This window comes from Triticum aestivum, chromosome 7A, assembly GCF_018294505.1.
Source record: "Triticum aestivum cultivar Chinese Spring chromosome 7A, IWGSC CS RefSeq v2.1, whole genome shotgun sequence".
NCBI classification, from domain to species: Eukaryota; Viridiplantae; Streptophyta; class Magnoliopsida; order Poales; family Poaceae; genus Triticum; species Triticum aestivum.
In genome coordinates this window covers 523,728,333-523,748,521 of record NC_057812.1, presented here as the reverse complement: position 1 = coordinate 523,748,521, position 20,189 = coordinate 523,728,333, and the positions used below count along the sequence as shown (strand labels likewise).

Genomic DNA, 20,189 nt, shown 5'->3' with positions numbered 1-20,189 from the left:
ATTGTGGAAAGTAGATCGGCACCATATTTCTATTAAAACGAATGTAGCTAACGTGAACTGAAAGCAAGCTCTTGTTCGAGGGAGTAGAAATTGTCAAAATCATTAGAATGTGAACCACGCGCGCGCGTGTGTGTGTGTGTTGGCACGCACATGTAAAAGTAGAGCCCTCTCGGGGTCTATAAATAGCTCCTCAAATCCTTGTAATCTTCCATGCTTTTGTAGTTGAAGAGTGTATACACATGCTTTGAGACTCCAAAATATCATGGCGAATGACTCCTTGACAAGGGCGCATATAGTTGGAGATGTTTTGGACCCATTTGCTAGCTCAGTGCCTCTAACTGTGATGTATGATGGGAGGCCTGTGTTTAATGGCATGGAGTTGTGGTCACCGTCAGTCTCTCTAAAACCTAGAGTTGATATCGGCGGTGATGATTTTCGTGTTGCCTATACCCTAGTAAGCCTATTACTTTGAACTCAAAAGGAGTACTGCATTGATAATAGGACATAGTGTATGGTGTGGTGTGGACTCCAAAGAGCATGGGAGACCAAGGGCTTCACCTAGCAAGCTCATTGTTGCATGTTGCATGAACTTGTTTGTTGGTAGCTCGACCCAAAATATAACCATGGTTAATTTTTATCCCCTAACATGTCGGCCATGTGTTGTGTTAATTGCAAATAATTAGGTTATGGTGGATCCTGATGCGCCTAATCCCAGCAACCCGACACTGAGGGAGTACCTGCATTGGTAAGTCGGAACTCCTACACGAGTTGTCTTCTTCTACGACATGCACGTTTTTTGGATCACAACTATAAGTTGGTGAACTTCTCTAATTATTTTATTTCTTTGGTATGCAGGATGGTGACAGATGTCCCATCCTCAACAAACAATAGCTTTGGTGAGTATATATCCACATTATATGCAAACAAGCACACACAGTTACCATACCTTGCATTCATGTAAAACTTTCCTTCATCCAATAATATGTTAAAATTTCTTCCCATAACACTAAAGTTTTCATCCATGCTCTCTGCCAAATGGTTCATACAAGGTATTACAGTTGATATTCCATTCATGCGCAAACCCTTATACTTAATGTATAATTTTAAAAGGTTATTGTTTAAATTATTCTGATGTATGAAATTGTATTATTTTGTATATTGTACTTGTAGAATATTTTTTATAATGCTAGATTTTTTTAATTATTGTTGCAAAGTATTTGGCAAACCTAGTTAGGTATTTTCCACATCAATTGGTGCAATGTTGCTATACATATAGTGAAAGGTATAATTGTGTGTAAGCAAGAAGTTGCATAACTGACACACACAAAATTGAAGGAAGAATATTTACTTTAAAATGAGGCATTTTTTTACTTGTGTAATATGACTTCAAGAAGAGAACACATAATGGATTATTGGCTTTATGTTGAGGTAAAACACATATTATGTTACCAAGTAGCAACTGCCATTTTAACGCCCCATCAATGGAACATAATTGCACTACAAACTTCCTTCCCGAACTAAATGAGGTTTAGGTGAAATGGTGAGATCCTCGAAAAGCAATATAAATATCTATGATGTCATATATTTCCATAAAATGTCATATATTTAAAGATCGAGGGAGTAATGCCCTGAAAAATGGCGATGAGTATATTGAAAGCATGTATCTAATCTGACATTTTATGATTGACGTATCAATACACTTAAAGTTCATTTTCTGTGACTACAAGTAATTGGCTACCAATGCACCCATGCTAATCAGGGTAAGCAAGAAAATTCCGGCATATACATAAATAATAGCTTCAAGTAGTGAACAAAATGATGCATGTACACCCATGTTGAATCTAAAGACGGTTTTACAACTGTTATTTTCATCATATTCCACCTTACTGCAAATCAATTATCTCAAGGAAGGGGACAAATACAGTAAAAAAATCACAAATCACATGCTATCCCTTTTTCTTTTTCCGGGGAAAAGTGCATGTTTATCATATCTTAACTACCTTATTCGTTGATGAAATGGCAGGCTAAGAGATTGTGCCATATGAGAGCCCAAGACCGACCATGGGCATCCACCGCATCGTGTTGGTGTTGTACCAGCAGCTAGGGCGGGGGACAGTGTTTGCGCCACAAGTGCGCCAAAACTTTAACTCGTGCAACTTCGCACGCCGCTTCAACCTCAGCCAGCCCGTTGCCGCCATGTACTTCAACTGCCAGCGACCGACGGGCACCGGTGGGAGAAGGTTCACCTGATCTATCCAACTGATTGATCAACCAAGTTCCACGACCACAGTCCAAGGCGAAGCTTGGGTTTACCAGTACTTGATATATTATATATCTAAAAAAGCTGGAATAAATGTACTGGAAGGTTCATGTCTGATCTATCTAACTGATTAATCAGCCATTTTCTAGCTCGTAGGCAAATAAATAAGCTCGAGCTTGCGAGTGTGTGTGCTTACGAATACATGATGGCCGCATCACACAGTACTTAGCTAGAAAAGTTGAAATAATCGTGCATGTGGTGTACTTGTGTAGGCTCCTTAAGTAATGTGTGTTTACAAGAATGTGTCTCCTTAAGTAATGTGTCTTTACAAGGATGTGTTGCTACTGTTCAATAAGCAGATGTGGCATTTTGCCACACCTTGGTAATGAGATATATGTGATTTTTATGATATTATGTTTGAGCAAAATAATTCTGTATTTTCATGAGTTAGATTAGCACAACCATGAGCGTGAGGTCGACCGATGGAGAGAGCAAACTGATGGCACATGCACAATATAATCTACATTCTTCATGCCACAACAATTCAAATCAAAATTTAGACCACTACTTGCTAAGTATCAACACAACACAACCACGACTAGTAGCACAAACGGGTATTGTTCGCACCAAATTTGGACTTTGTACGTACTATCTACTCGCAAATTTTGTTTATTTGTGTTCTTGTGATGTGCATTGTACTTGTTTCTATACTCACATCTCGAGATCTAGTTTGGCAGATGCAGCTGATAGCACGCGGGTAGTCTAATGATCGATGATGGGTTGGAGAAGCCAAGGTAGATTTGGGTTAAACCCATTTTATCATGTTATGGTGCTTTGGCCAAAATAGGTGACGATGAAATTCTGCTAGGCACCTTTAACCTCCTAGGAAGCACTGGTGTGATGTTGTTTTTCCTCCTCGCCCCTAGACCCAAGCTAACGGAAACCCTTGGTTGAAATCTTCTTTGATTGGATGAGGATTACACTTCCTGCATTGATGCTCTTCCTAGAGGCATCATCATGGAGCCGTTGTACGTTGGCGGGACCAGTTGCTCGTGGCTTGTCCATATGGAGGTCAGAACAGTTCCCGGATCCGTTGGCATTGTGACTCGGGTAGAAGAGCAATGGCGGGCATATATGGCCGACTACTTGGTAAGGAGCAACATGGTAGTGTGTTTATTGCAGTGTTCGGTGTTTTTTTCCATCGTGTGTTGTGTGGTCGAAATCGATGCATCTGGAGAGATGGGTGATGAGACGATCATGCTTGTTGATGGCCTCGGTAGATGGATATCCTTGGCATGTGTCGAGCTTTTGTTGGTGGCCACATCAGGGTGGTATTGATCGTATCTTTTTTATCTTTATGTGTGAGTTGTAATCATAATATTTGCTCGGGTTTCCTCGTATTAAGCAGGCAAACCTTTGATTTTTTTACTAATTCTCTATCAGATTTTTTTATTTCCCAGTCTACGATGACTCTGAGAACAGGTGATCTAATGATTTAACATTGTAATTCATGTGAATTCCTTTTTTAAGCAATGAGAACAAGTTCTATATTTTTTGCACTAGATGAACATAATTATTATCTTAGATTTGTATGAATAGACTAGCAAAAAGGCCCGTGCATTGCAACAGGAGAAAAAAATAATACCAAACGCTATTAATTTGCAAAAATGCTCTATATTCCGAGAATTTGTAGCTATTTCTCAAATACACGAAGAGTTGTTAAAAAGATACAGTATTTTTAATCATAAAAGGAGTTTTTTGTCTAGAAAATAACATTCTTGTATGGTCTCATGTTGACGCACGTACTTGTGCCCCTATTTCATCACTATTTCTTGCCACACATGTTATAGGTATTGGTCCCTGTTTCATCACTACTTATATCTTATCAAATTTGTCTTTTTTTTCTTCATGCATGCCTCCTTTTAATTTTTTCATGCATGTCCTCTTTTTTCTTCTTCTTATATATAGGATAATAATGCAACATCTCATTTTTATCAGATCTCCTCTGCATTTTCTCCTTTATTTATTTTATAGTGGACATCCCATCTTTATTGGGTCTATTTTTTTATTTTTTGTCATGCATGTATTTATTTATTGGGTGTCTCTAGCAAATTTATCTTCAATTTCATGTCAAATCCTGATTTTGCTGAGGTGTTCATCCCCAATCTGAATCAGTACCGGTATGAAAAAAGACGGATAATGCATTGTTGATTAACATTGCAGCCTAGATAGTATTTTAATAAAAAAGTTATTAACAGATAAAATAACATCATATTTAGATTCTACGTATTTTTATAATCAAATTCCATATATATCATGTTAAATTTAAAGTTACGGTTCAGAAGATATAAGTATTTTTAAAAACAATTGTTATGTACAGCAGGTTTAATGTCAGAAACGTCAGGGGTTTTCTACAAAATAGCATGACGGACTAAGAATACCTATATTTCTTTTGTTAGTAGGTATAGATGTGCAAAGCCGATGGAGAAACAATATATATTCCCATTCAATTGAGCTGTAGACATTTCCCAACAAACTAAAAGCCGTAGACAGACCCTTTTGGCCTAATAAATAGACAGAGGTAAGTTGTGTTGGCAAATTCTAGCCTATCTCACTCACCTCACCTTGATCTTTGTCTGAAAACTCAAATGACAGGAAGAACAGGGAGGTTTTGCGTTGCGTAAAACTTGCAGCTTTTCTGCTCTTCTTTCTCTCGTTTTATTTGCGGAAGCAACAAGGAAAACGGGGTCGTGACCCCTTACACTCCGCCACCACCGATCGTGGTGCTTGTGCCATCCCACGAGCGATCTGGAGGGGCCGCAAGACTCGTTTAGACTCCAACGAAAACATGAGCTATTCTCGCTACCTGAAACTACCTGACGAAACTGAAGAAAACAAACTACACTAGCCTAAAAACCTCCAGACTTGGGTTTATTCAACAATCACCCCCTAAACTATAGTCTGCCTACATTATTTTCTTCATCCCAATTTTGTCACACAACTGAAAGAATCTGACTCATCCCAGAGGCTTTGTCAGGATGTCAGCCAGCTGATCTCCAGTTCTGATGTAATCGACTTCCATCTTCCCCTCTTCTATGCACTCTCTGATGAAGTGGTAGCGCAAGTCAATATGCTTGCTTATGTCATGCAGAACATGATTCTTGCAGAGTGCAATGGCGGACTTGTTGTCCACCAGAAGCATAGTCACCTGCAGCTTCTCGCCGGTGATCTCTGCGAGCAGTCTTGCCACCCACACCCCCTGACAGGCAGCAGTGGTGGCCGCTATGAACTCTGCCTTGCAAGATGAGAGGGCCACCACTTTCTGTTTCTGCGACAGCCATATGACGGGGCTCTCTCCAATGAAGAACAGTGCCCCCGTCGTGCTCTTGCGATCGTCAATGTCACCGGCCATGTCGCCGTCGCTGTACCCAAAGAGGTTTGCTCCTCCAGTTCCTCGGCGCGGGAAGTGACAGCCCAAGCTGCGTGTCCCCGCAACATATCTGATGATGTGATTTACCGCCGTCAGGTGTTCGACGGTGGGTGACTCCATGAATCTGCTCACATAGCTGACAACATAGGTGATGTCAGGCCATGTGTTCGTGAGGTAGCGCAGCGTCCCCACCAAGCTTCTGTATGTTGTTGCGTCGGTCGGAGCCGCCGTGCTGTCCTTGCTCAACTTCAGACGTGCTTCCATGGGTGTCGGACTCGGATTGCACCCAGCCAGTCCAGCCCTCTCCACAATCTTGTCGGCGTACGTGCTCTGAGCGATGGTCACCCCGGCTGCTTCCTGGCGCACCTCAATGCCTAGGTAATAGGAGAGCAGCCCGAGATCACTCATCCTGAATGTGCCCTTCATCTCCTTCTTGAAGTTGTCGATTTCCTTGAAATCTGCTCCGGTGATCACCAAATCGTCCACGTACACCCCCAGAAGAAGAAGCTCGTGGCCGGATCCACGTGCATAGACCGCATGCTCAGAGTTGTAGCGGCGGAAGCCCATGGCGACAAGAGTTGCGTCGAGCTTGGCGTTCCACGCTCTCGGGGCCTGATGCAGTCCGTACATCACCTTCCGCAGTCGCAGCACCTTATGCTCCTGGCCAGCGGCGACGAACCCCGGTGGCTGCTGGACATATACTTCTTCCGCCAGGTCGCCGTTGAGGAACGCCGACTTCATGTCCATGTGGTGAATCGCCTGTCGTGGTTCTAAGCATGACAGTAGAATAGGGGGGTAGGAATGTAGAGGCAAGATCCTAGCTATGGAGGAGTTGTACACGCGAGTTTTACGAGTTCAGGCCCTTCTCAGAAGAAGTAATAACCCTACGTCTCGGAGCCCGGAGGCGGTCGACTGGATATATGTGTGTGAATTACAAAAGGTGCGAACCCTTGCCCCAGAGGAGGGGGGTGGCTTATATAGAGTGCGCCAGGACCCCAGCTCCCCTCCGTTACACAGGGTTCAATGTTCATAAAGGATGAACGTTACTGGTAACATCCAGAGTAAAGTCCCATAAATGATTATTAAAGCTATGACTTAAATCCTGACCGTTGCAGAGTGAGTGGCTTCACATCTTCTGGTGGTCGAGTGGTTGTTCGCATGGTCGAGTATCTTCAAAACTATCGATTGGAACATAACTTCATGGTCGAGTGGATGATGATCTCTCTTCGACTACTTCTGGTTCTTTTAGAGATGTCCTTGGGGAGGGTATCTTGGATAGATCCATGACCCTACCCTAGGTACATAGCTTCGTCATTAGCCCCTGAATGATCAGGGTTTGAGTGGGGAAGGAGTTGAGAACACTTCCGACTCATTCTTCGTGATGTGAGTATAACTTGTTCTGGAGCCATGAACTGAGGAGACAATGCCAACTTCTTCTTCAGTCGCCTTGGTCCATTCTTGGTTTTTCTCGAGTGAATTTTCACGGTAGAATTCCGAATGATAATGTAGAGGACGTTTTCAGTCTGACAAGTTGCTCTACTCTCCGTGGATTTCGTGGGATTCGAATTTCGGGAAGCGCGCCAGACGGGCGGGGCCGCGGTAATCGGGACGGATTAGGCAAGTCTCCTCGATCTCTGTGCCACCTTTTTCGCCACGTACTGCATGCGCGACTGTTGCGGGATTTGTTTAGATCGTCTAGGCCTACCAGTCAGTCACTCGGGGAACGACCTTATAAAAGGAACCGGACCGGGTCTCTGCCCCGTGCGCTCCCATTCTATTTTCTTCTTCCTTCAACCTCTCCGCCACGCTCGCTCCTGCTCTCGTCGTCGAACCCTCGCTCGAACTCAATCCGCCGTCATGGGAAAAGAGAAGACGGTGGCGCTGGAGCGCGTGAGAAGGCAACCGCGAAGGCGAAGGGCAAGCGGACCAGCCGGGGCGGATCCTTGTCGAGATCCGGCCTACCGCCAGGCTGGATCCAGGGCGACTGGATCCGCTGGACGATCAGCCAGGACGACCTCGACGACCTGATGGAGGGGGGACTGATCCCCCACAAATCGGTGCGGCTCCCGGGGAACGAGACCGAGCCGCAGCCAAGGAAGGGTGAGTGCGTTCTCCTCGCCACCCACGTCGATCGCGGGTTTTCTCTGCCCCCATCCTTTCTTTCGGGGCCTTTTGAACTTCTTTGGGGCTCAACTCCACCACTTCACTCCAAACACCATAGTCTATCTGGCTACTTTCGTGTCAATGTGTGAAAATTTCTTGGGATGTCGACCGCATTGGGGTCTTTTCAAACACATCTTCACCTGCCGCTCCCAGTCGGTCAAAAAGGACAATCCGAGTGATGAGAGGACGCACGTGATCTAGATGTGCGGGGGCCTGGGGATCCAGATGAGGAACAAGAGCACCTTCCCAGCAATGATCCTTCCCGACTCGGTCCGAGGCTGGCAGTCGACTTGGTTTTACTGTAAGGACCAGCCGACCCCGGGTCAGTCGACTGGACTTCCTCCCTTTTCTCTGGCTTGAGTGGAGAAGCCCTCCTCCCTGAAGGTGGTCCCAGAAGAGAAGGCGCAGGTCAAGGTGCTGGTCGAGCGGGTCGTCCAACTCGTCCGTGACGGGGTGACTGGGATGGACCTGCTGGAGGTCTTTCTCCGTCGACGCATCCAACCACTTCAGGCTCATGATCTTCCGATGTGTATGTACTCTGGACTCGAGGACTCCACTCGGATCCACCCGGAGGACATCGGTGAGGACATCTTGGAGAAGTGGCTGATGGGAATCACCAGCGACAAAGACAACCCCCGGGGGTCTAGGAGGGTGATTCCATTCGACCACTCGCGCCAGCCGGAGCAGGTATGATTCTATTTTACCAAGTATCTTTCCGATTCACTGTGTGACACCTTGATGATGGTCGACTGAATTTCTTCTGATCATTGTCTTTTCAGGCCCTCATTGACATGTACTCGATGCCCAATGGAGTGCAGGAGCAAGACGTCAAGGAAGGAGCGAGCGGGGGCGAGAGCGGCGAGTGGCGCTCGGATGCCGAGGAGGACGAGGAGAGCGACGAATCGACTGAAGACGAAGAGGTCGACTCGCCTCCTTGCAGGGAGAGGAGATCCAAACACACTCACAACCCAGTGAGCACTCCGGACCTGGTGACTGCGTCGACTGGGCAGTCTTTGAAGCGTCCCAGGACGTCTTCCCCAGCGCTGATTGAGAAGGCTCCGAAGCAGCCCAAGGTTGTGCCGCCTCCAGCGCCAAAAGCACCAAAAACCACCTCCTTCAAACTGCCAAAAGCTCTGCCCAGGATCAAAGTGACCATCCCTACCATCTCCGGGTAATCATCTGACTTGTTTTTTTTGTGTCGACTCGAACAACAGAACATAACCGACTGGGTGCGGGTCTTTGCAGTGCTGCTACATCAGGAACCTCTTCTCTCTAGTACCGAGACGAGGAGATGGAAGATGCGGTCACCTCCAACCAAGGTAAAAACTCATATGATCTTGCTCTTGGCTACTCGGTCGATTGAATTCTAGCGGTTTACTTTAGAGTCGACTGATGTTCTCCGCAGCTCCGCCCAACGTCATCGATCTCCCAGATGACGATGAAGATGTGGCTCTTAGGCCTAGGAAGAATAAAAAGGCAACGGCTGGTAAGGCGTCTCAGCAGGGACCAACGACAACACCAACCGTCTATCAATCTGAAGACGCGGGCGGGGCCTCTGTAACCTTTGTTGTGTTGGGGAACGTAGTAATTTCAAAAATTTCCTTCGCACACGCAAGATCATGGTGATGTATAGCAACAAGATGGGAGAGTGTTGTCTACGTACCCACGCAGACCGACTGCGGAAGCGTTGACGCAACATAGAGGAAGTAGTCGTATGTCTTCTCGATCCGACCGATCCAAGCACCGTTACTCCGGCACCTCCGAGTTCTTAGCACACGTACAGCTCGATGACGATCCCCGGGCTCCGATCCAGCAAAGCGTCGGGGAGGAGTTCCGTCAGCACGACGGTGTGGTGACGATCTTGATGTTCTACCGTCGCAGGGCTTCGCCTAAGCACTGCAACAATATGACCGAGGTGGAATATGGTGGAGGGGGGCACCGCACACGGCTAAGGAACGATCACGAGGATCAACTTGTGTGTCTATGGGGTGCCCCCTGCCTCAGTATATAAAGGATGGAGGAGGAGGAGGCCGGCCAAGGCTATTGGTGCGGCCAGGATGGGAGTCCTACTAGGACTCCAAGTCCTAGTAGGAGTCCATCAAGAGGGGAGGAAGGGAGAAGGAAGTGGAGGAGAAGGAGAGGTGGCCGGCCCCCTTTTCCCTAGTCCAATTCGGACCAAAGGGGAGGGGGGGGGGGCGCAGCAGCCCCTTGGCCCTTTCTCCTCTTCCCACTAAAGCCCATCAAGGCCCATTGCTTCTCCCGTAACTACCCGGTACTCCGAAAAATACCCGAATCACTCGGAACCTTTCCGATGTCCGAATATAGTCGTCCAATATATCGATCTTTACGTCTCGACCATTTCGAGACTCCTCGTCATGTCCCCGATCTCATCCGGGACTCCGAACTCCTTCGGTACATCAAAACTCATAAACTCATAATATAACTGTCATCGAAACCTTAAGCGTGCGGACCCTACGGTTCAAGAACAATGTAGACATGACCGAGACACATCTCCGGTCAATAACCAATAGCGGGACCTGGATGCCCATATTGGCTCCTACATATTCTACGAAGATCTTTATCGGTCAGACCGCATAACAGTATACGCTGTTCCCTTTGTCATCGGTATGTTACTTGCCCGAGATTCGATCGTCAGTATCCAATACCTAGTTCAATCTCATTACCAGCAAGTCTCTTTACTCGTTCTGTAATACATCATCTCACAACTAACTCATTAGTTGCAATGCTTGCAAGGCTTATGTGATGTGCATTACCGAGAGGGCCCAGAGATACCTCTCCGACAATCGGAGTGACAAATCCTAATCTCGAAATATGCCAACCCAACATGTACCTTTGGAGGCACCTGTAGTGCTCCTTTATAATCACCCAGTTACGTTGTGACGTTTGGTAGCACCCAAAGTGTTACTCCGGCAAACGGGAGTTGCATAATCTCATAGTCATAGGAACATGTATAAGTCATGAAGAAAGCAATAGCAACATACTAAACGATCGGGTGCTAAGCTAATGGAATGGGTCATGTCAATCAGATCATTCAACTAATGATGTGATCCCGTTAATCAAATAACAACTCCTTTGTCTATGGTTAGGAAACATAACCATCTTTGATTAACAAGCTAGTCAAGTAGAGGCATACTAGTGACACTCTGTTTGTCTATGTATTCACACATGTATTATGTTTCCGATTAATACAATTCTAGCATGAATAATAAACATTTATCATGAAATAAGGAAATAAATAATAACTTTATTATTGCCTCTAGGGCATATTTCCTTCACGTTGTACCCTTGTCGAGTGAGCACCCTGCACCGTCGACTATACCGGTGATTCCTTCAGTCGTCCCATCTCACGCCTCGGAGGTCCAAGCTGCTGCACCTGGGTCGTTTGCTCTCTTCTTCACCAGCTACCCCATTTCGGACAACCAGTCGGAAGCGGTTGCGGAAGCCATCCGACAGGCTGACGTGATGATGGAGCGGATGAAGACGGTGCATGAGAATAGCCAGGCTGCCTATGACGCCAGCGCTGCTCTCCGGGCCAATGTCCAGGTAAGTAGACTTTTTGACTGCCCTTGTTCTATCAGGATATGCTACCTGAAAATTTTTCTTCTATACAATCTCCTGTTGTTTGTGTCGAATCAGTGCACCCACTGGGTGTTTTGTTGTCTTTGGTAGTTGCGTTCTTCCACTCGGTCTGGGCGAGTAGGATCTGAACCGGTGGGGGCACGCTAAGTGCACCCACTGGGTGTAGTCCCCGAGTCCGCAGTCGACTGCTGGCAGTCGACTGGGGTCTGAGTTCTACCTTCCTTTCTTTTCTTCCACTCGACTCGAGCGGACCGGTCGAGTAGGATCTGAACCGGTGGGGGCACGCTAAGTGCATCCACTGGGTGTAGTCCCCGAGACCGCAGTCGACTAGGGTCTGAACAGTGTTTTTTTATACTTGATCCGGGCGGACCGATCGAGTGGGGTCTGAATCAGCAGGGGCACGCCAAGTGCACCCGCTGGGTGTAGCCCCCGAGACCGCAGTCGACTGTGTGCGGTCGGCTGGGGTCTAAGCGAACTTCTTTAAGTTTTATCCACTCGGAAGTGAACAACCTTTGATCTTGTCGACTGACACGTCTTTTGCCTTCTGCAGAAGTCTTGTACTCTCATTTCCAAGTTTGCTGAACTTGAGGAGAAGCAGAGGCAACTCAACCTCGACTTGGAGTTGGCCCAGCAGAATCTGAAGAAAGCTCAAGACGAAGCTGCTGGTATGGAAGGTAACTGCTTGTCGACTGTTTTTTTAAACATTTCTTCGAGCTCTTGTCTGATCCGATTGCTTCTTTTGCAGAGAAAATGAAGTTGGCTCTGGAGAAGAAGGACTCAGACCTCGCCGCTGCACAGAAGGAAGCCCAAGACAAAACTGCCCCCGCAGACCAGAAGCTGGCTTCAGTCGAAACACTAGAAGGGGAGGTGACCAAGCTGAAGTCCTGTCTCAACGAGTCTAACTGAGAGGTGACTCATCTAAAGAAGGAAAAAATTACCCTGAACGAAAAGCTGGAGTCTGCAGTCCACGAGAGGAATGACACGGAGGCTTATTTGAGAACTCTCGCCAAGAAGCTTTATCTTATGCTGGAAGGTATTTCTTTTAGACCGACTGTGTTGATGCTTGCGAATGGATCCTATCCGTTCGACTCACTAATTTTCAGCTGCAGAATTCTGCCAAGACTTTGACGAGGAAACTGGAAAGGTCGAGACGGGTTTTGACCCTATCGCTTCTCCAGTTTGCGACAAAACTGCAATGAACATGCTCCGACTGGAGTCTCGTGTCGCCAGCGTCACAAGCTACCTCGCGCGCCTGAAGGAGGCAGTCTCACGAGTCGAATCATTGCTCTAGCCAAGGGCGACGCTTCAAAATGACCTGGAATCCCTGATGGCTCGACTCAACGAGATCCTTGACCGAGTGCAGGAATAGAAGAAGTCCTCCGCCCGGTGTGGTGCTGACGTGGCACTGTCTTTGGTGCGAGTCCACTGCAAGGAAGCTCGTGAAGACAAGTTGGCGGCGATCAAGGTCACTAACACCAAAAAGCATGATTTCCAATCCTTCATGGAGACTTTCATCACTGCTGCCACTCAGATCGCCGATGGGATTGACCTGGACGAATTCGTCGAGCCTGCCAGCCCTCCTCTTGCCGAGTGAACAAACTTATGAGACTTGAATCTGCTTTAAATTTGCCTCGGAATGTTGAGTGGTTGTTGTAACCGTTAAACTCCTTCAGGCTAGATACTCGAATACTTTTGGTTTGCTGCTTGGAACCTTAGGGTTTATCTGAATTTGGTCTATTTCCGAGTATGCTTGCGTTTTGCCTTCAAGTGGACTTTCTTCTCTGCTCGGAATGGTCTTTGCGCCGGAGACGCAGTTCTGAGATGGCGACTCTAGTCGACCTGTGCTTCGTCGCCCTTGCAGATAGGGATGGAGCACACATTGTACTTGTGGCGTAGTCCCGAAGGAGGAGGTTGCAGTCGACCTGCACCTCGTCATCCTTGTGAATAGGGATGGAGCTCATGTTGTACTTGTCGCATAGCTCCGAAGGGGAAGGTTGCAGTTGACCTGCACCTCGTCATCCTTGCAAATAGGGACGGAGCGCACGTTGTACTTGTGCTGTAGCTTCGAAGGAGAAGGTTGCAATCGACCTGCACCTCGTCATCCTTGCGGATAGGGATGGAGCGCATGTTGTACTTGTGCCGTAGCTCCGAAGGAGAAGGTTGCAGTTGACCTGCACCTCATCGTCCTTGCGGATAGGGATATGTTTCGAACTTAGGTGAGTACTGGACTGCAGTTAAGCCTCCGAGTGGGAGGGCTGCTCTCCACTCGGTAGGATTTTACAAACTTAGGCGAGTACTGGACCGTAGATAAGCCTCCGAGTTGGAGAACTTAGGCGAGCACTGGACTGCAGCTAAGCCCCCGAGTGGGAGGACTGCTCTCCACTCAGTAGGATTTTTCAAACTGAGGCGAGTACTGGACCGCAGCTAAGCCTCTGAGTGGGAGAACTTATGCGAGCACTGGATGCAGCTAAGCCCCCGAGTGGGAGGACTGCTCTACACTCGGTAGGATTTTTTCGAACATAAGCGAGTACTGGACTGCAGCTAAGCCCCCAAGTGGGAGGATTGCTCTCCACTCAGTAGGATTTTTTTCAAACTTAGGCGAGTGCCGGACTGCAGCTAAGTCTCCGAGTGAGAAAACTTAGGCGAGTACTGGACTGCAGCTAAGCCCCCGAGTGGGAGGATTGCTCTCCACTCGGTAGGATTTTTTCGAACTTAGGCGAGTACTGGACTGCAGCTAAGCCCCCGAGTGGGAGGATTGCTCTCCACTCGGTAGGATTTTTTCAAACTTAGGCAAGTGCCGGACTGCAGCTAAGTCTCCGAGTGAGAGGACTTAGGCGAGTACTGGACTGCAGCTAAGCCCTCGAGTGGGAGAATTGCTCTCCACTCGGTAGGATATTTTCAAACTTAGGCGAGTGCCGGACTACAGCTAAGTCTCCGAGTGAGAGAACTTAGGAGAGTACTGGACTGCAGCTAAGCCCCCGAGTGGGAGGATTGCTCTCCACTGTAGGATTTTTTCAAACTTAGGCGAGTGCCGGACTGCAGCTAAGTCTCCGAGTGAGAGAACTTAGGCGAGTACTGGACTGCAGCTAAGCCCCCGAGTGGGAGGATTGCTCTCCACTCGGTAGGATTTTTTCAAACTTAGGCGAGTGCCTGACTGCAACTAAGTCTCTGAGTGAGAGAACTTAGGCGAGTACTGGACTGCAGCTAAGCCCCCGAGTGGGAGGATTGCTCTCCACTCGGTAGGATTTTTTTCAAACTTAGGCGAGTGCCAGACTGCAGCTAGGTCTCCGAGTGAGAGGACTTAGGTGAGTACTGGACTGCAGCTAAGCCCCCGAGTGGAAGGATTGCTCACCACTCGGTAGGGTTTTCTTTCAAACTTAGGCGAAACGGATTCAGAGCTAAGCGTCCTGAATGAGAGGCTTGCTCGTCACTCGGTAGGATTTTCTTTCGAACTTAGGCGAAACAGATTCGCGGCTAAGCCCAGGCTTGCTCGTCACTCGGTAGGATTTTATTTCGAACTTAGGCGAAATAGATTCGCGGCTAAGCCCACCCACTGGGGGATTTCAGAGGTAAATAAGAACAACAACAATCGTACGAGAGTACTGTAAAGCTCTTGTCTTTGGTAAACAAATTACAAAGGTGTTTCTTATTAAATTTTATTCGAACGAGTGCTTAAGTATAAAAGGGGCGGAGCAGCTCCGCATTCCAGGCTCGTGGCTCGTCCTTCTGATGCTCAACACTGTAAAGATGGTATGCTCCATTGTGGATAACTTTGGTGACGATGAAGGGGCCTTCCCAAGCCGGGGCGAGCTTGTGTGGTTTCTGTTGATCCACTCGAAGAACCAGGTCTCCTTCTTGGAAGGCTCAACCTCTCACATTTCTGGCGTGGAATCGACACAAGTCTTGCTGATAGATGGTCGACCGGATCAAGGCCATCTCTCTTTCCTCCTCTAGGAGATCGACTGAATCTTGTCGGGCCTGCTCTGCTTCTTCTTCAGAGAAAAGCTCGACTCGGGGTGCGTTGTGGAGCAGGTCACTTGGTAGAACAGCTTTGGCTCCATAGACCAAAGAGAAAGGAGATCGTCTAGTCGACCGGTTGGGAGTTGTCCTCAAACCCCACAGAACTGATGGAAGTTCGTCGACCCAAGCGCCTGCTGCGTGTTTGAGATCACGCATCAGTTGGGGTTTCAATCCTTTGAGAATTAGGCCATTGGCTCTTTCTACTTGTCCATTCGACTGCGGGTGAGTGACTGAAGCATAGTCGACTCGTGTGCCTTGAGAAGCGTAGAAAGCTCTAAACTCATCGGAATCGAAATTCGATCCGTTGTCAGTGATGATGCTGTGGGGGACTCCATATCTGAATGTCAATTCTCTGATAAAACTGACAGCGGTGCTGGCTTCAAGATTCTTGATAGGTTTAGCTTCGATCCATTTGGTAAACTTATCGACTGCAACGAGCACATGAGTGAAGCCGCTCCTACCAGTTCTTTGTGGTCCAACCATATCCAGTCCCCAAACAGCAAAGGGCCAGACGAGGGGAATGGCCTTCATGGCTGACGCTGGCTTGTGAGACATGTCGGAGTAAAACTGGCAGCCTTCGCATCTGTCGACTATATCTTTCGCCATTTTATCTGCTCGTGGCCAATAGAATCCGGCTCGGTATGCTTTAGCCACGATGGCCCGAGAGGACGCATGGTGACCACAGGTCCCCGAGTGGATGTCATTGAGGATCATTCGACCTTCTTCTGGCATTATGCATTTCTGACCGACTCCAGTCACGCTTTCCCTGAACAACTGTCCTCTTATCACAGTAAAGGCCTTGGATCGACGGACGATCTGTCAAGCCTCTTCTTCGTCTTCTGGGAGTTCTTTTCTGAGGATGTATGCAATGTACGGCACTGTCCAGTCGGGTGTGATGACCAGAACCTCCATGATCAGGTCGACCACTGCTGGGACCTCGACTTCAGTCGGATCTGTGGTGCTCTTAGGTTGCGGGGGCTCTTCAGTAAAAGGATCTTCTTGAACGGTCGGTGAGTGAATATGTTCCAAAAACACTTTGCTGGGAATGGCTTCTCTCTTGGAACCTATCTTTGCCAAGTCATTGGCTGCTTGATTTTTCAGTCGGGGTATGTGATGGAGCTCTAACCCCTCAAACTTCTTTTCCAACTTCCTCACTGCGTTGCAGTAACCAGTCATGGCTGGGCTTCTGACATCCCACTCCTTCATCACTTGATTGACTACTAAATCTGAGTCGCCATAGACCATAAGGCGACGGACGCCGAGTGAGATGGCCATACGCAACCCATACAGGAGTGCTTCATATTCAACTTCATTATTGGAGGAATCAAAGTGAATCTGGAGGACATATCTGAGCTTGTCCCCTCGGGGGGATACCAGAACCACCCCAGCACCGGAACCATTCAGCATTTTGGATCCATCAAAGAACATGGTCCAGTGCTCCGAGTGAACTTGAGTCGGAAGTTGTTGTTCAATCCACTCGGCAAGGAAATCTTCTATTGCTTGGGATTTAATAGCTTTCTTTGCCTCGAACTTGATATCTAAGGGAAGGAGTTCAATCGCGCATTTTGCCACTCGACCAGTTGCATCTCTGTTGTGCAGAATCTCTGACAATGGAGCGTCGCTAACGACTGTAACAGAGTGATCAGAGAAATAGTGTACAACCTTCTTCGTGGTCATGTAAATTCCATAAACGAGCTTCTGATAGTGCGGATATCTCTGCTTTGACGGAGTCAGAACTATAGAAATATAATAAACTGGGCGCTGAACTTTGTAGGTTTTCCCCTCTTCTTCCTGCTCGACCGTAAGTACTGTACTGACGACTTGTCCAGTGGCTGCTATATAAAGCAGTAAAGGCTCTTTGCAGATTGGGGTAGCAAGCACCGGCTGGGTGGAAAGCAGGGCTTTTAGTTCTGCAAATGCTGCATTAGCTTCAGGGATCCACTCGAACTTATCTAAGTTCTTCATCAGTCGGTAAAGAGGCAGTGCCTTTTCACCGAGGCGAAAAAAGAATCGACTTAGGGCGGCCAAGCAACCAATAAGCTTCTGGACATCGTGCACACACACAGGGCGTTTCATTCGGAGTATAGCACCCACTTTCTCTGGGTTAGCATCGATCCCTCATTCGGAAACGAGAAAACCGAGTAATTTTCCGCCCGGAACTCCAAACATGCACTTTGATGGATTAAGCTTGATATCATACCCTCTGAGGTTGGCAAAGGTTTCAGCAAGGTCAGTCAGTAGGTCGGAACCTTTACGTGACTTGACCATAATGTCATCCATGTATGCTTCCACATTCCGACTGATCTGAGTGAGCAGGCACTTCTGAATCATCCGCATGAATGTGGCTCCAACGTTCTTCAAACCGAATGGCATTGTGACATAACAGAAGCACCCAAACAGGGTGATGAAAGCTGTCTTTATCTCGTCAGGTCCGTGCAGACGGATTTGGTGGTACCCGGAGTAGGCGTCCAAAAAGGACAAACGCTCGCACCCCACAGTCGAGTTGACTATCTGGTCAATGCGAGGGAGAGGAAAGTGATCTTTCGGGCATGCTCGATTGATATGTTTGAAGTCAATGCACATGCGAAGTGAGTCATCCTTCTTTGGTACCATGACAACAGTGGCTAACCACTTGGAGTGGTAAATCTGTCGGATAAACTCAGCTGCCAAAAGCCGAGCCACCTCTTCACCGATTGCCTTTCTCTTCTGTACGGCGGACCGTCGAAGATGTTCTTTGACTGGTTTCACTTTTGGGTCGACTAGCAATCGATGCTCAGCTAGTCCCCTGGGAACACCCGGCATGTCCGAAGGTTCCCATGCAAAGATGTCCCAGTTCTCACGGAGGAACTGGATGAGCGCTTCTTCCTATTTGGAGTCGAGTGTGGTCGAAATGTGAGTCGGAGCAGCATTGGGGTCTGTTGGGTGAATGTGAATCGACTTCGTTTCACCAGACGACTGGAATGCTGAATCTGTGGCAGGCTTCTTGGCTCGCAACAAATCACTCGGATCTGCATTTTTCTGGTATTCTTGCAATTCTGCCACAGCCATATGTGCATCGGCGATCTTTGAACCCTTCTGGAAGCATTCTTCTGCCTTCTTCCGATTACCAGTGATAGTGATCACCCCTTTGGGACTAGGCATCTTCAATTTAAGGTACACGTAACATGGTCGAGCCATAAAACGTGCATAAGCTGGCCTGCCCAGAATGGCATGATAGGCACTCTGGAAATCCACAACTTCAAATGTCAACTTTTCTTTGCGGTAATTCTTGGAATCATCGAAAACCACGTCGAGAGCAATCTTGCTGAGTGATGCAGCCTTCTTGCTTGGAATGACCCCATAGAAACTCATATTGCTTTCACTGAGTCTGAACATCGGAATGCCCATTCCCTTCAACGTCTCTGCATACAGTATGTTCAGGCCACTGCCACCATCCATCAGGACCTTTATCAGTCGAGTGCCTTCGACCACCGGGTCGACCACCAGTGCTTGCCTCCCAGGGGTGGCTATGTGCACTGGATGATCAGACTGGTCGAATGTAATGGCAGTCTGCGACCACTTCAAATAACTGGGTGTCACCGAAGCGACCATGTTCACTTCTCTGTTGATGACTTTCAATCGACTTTTGCTCTCAACGTCAGCAAAAATCATCAGAGTGGAATTCACGTGGGGATAACCCTCATCATCTTCTTCCTCATCCTCAGCCTTGTCTGCTTCCTTCTCCTTTTCCTTGGGATGTTTCTCTCAAAATTGCTGGATTAGGAGTCGACACTGCCGAGTGGTGTGCTTCAGATAAATGAAATTACCTTCTTCATCTTTTTTGGTGTGGATGTGGCACGGCAGATCCATCACGTCATTTCCATCTTGCTCTTTTACTTTCTTGGGGTTCCACGGACCTTTGGGCTTCCCCTTGAACTTTCCTTGAACCATAACTAAGGCTTCACCAGGAGCAGCTGGCTCGGCCTTGCGCTTCTATTTCCGACCGGAGTTTCCTCCTCTGGCTTCATGGGCGACTGCTTTGTGCTTGTTACTCCGGAGTCGTTCTTCTTCTTCACCATTGGCATACTTGGTGGCAATCTCCATCATCCGAGTCAGAGTCATATTTCCTGTCCGACCGAATTTCAGATTCAACTCCCGATACCTGACACCTTCCTTAAAGGCACAAATTGCCTGATGATCAGACACATCCTCCACCGTGTGGTGCAGGGTGATCCATCTCTGGATATAATCCCTCAAAGTTTCATTCGGTTTCTGAACACAACACTGTAATTCTGTCAAACCTTCTGGCCATTTGCAAGTGCCCTCGAATGATCTGACAAACACTCGGGCGATCCCAAGTATAAATACTGCTAGGTGCCAACTGATTCAGCCATGCTCTAGCCGAGCCCTCCAACATCAGAGGAAGGTGTTTCATGGCCACTTCATCATTGCTGTCACCAATCTGGACAACCACTCGGTAGTCTTCAAGCCAGGTGTCAGGCTTGGACTCACCAATGAACTTACTGACTCCAGTCGCCAACCTGAAGTTGGGGGGAATCACTGCAGCTCTGATGGCTCTGCTGAAGCACTCTGGACCTGAGACATGCACCCTGCTACTGGTTTGCGGATCCCTGTCATGGCCCTCTCGGTGAGCTCTGTTTCTGTCGACCAAGCCCTGAACGAGAATAGATCTCACATCAAAGCCTGGCTCCCTGGGGTCGATTGGAATCCCTCGCC

General features: G+C 47.8%; 1 pseudogene; it reads left to right on the top strand.

The window, feature by feature from the left end:
* Positions 1 to 262: 262 nt before the first annotated feature.
* Positions 263 to 2,250, top strand: LOC123148087 (protein RICE FLOWERING LOCUS T 1-like; annotated as a pseudogene).
* Positions 2,251 to 20,189: the final 17,939 nt, after the last annotated feature.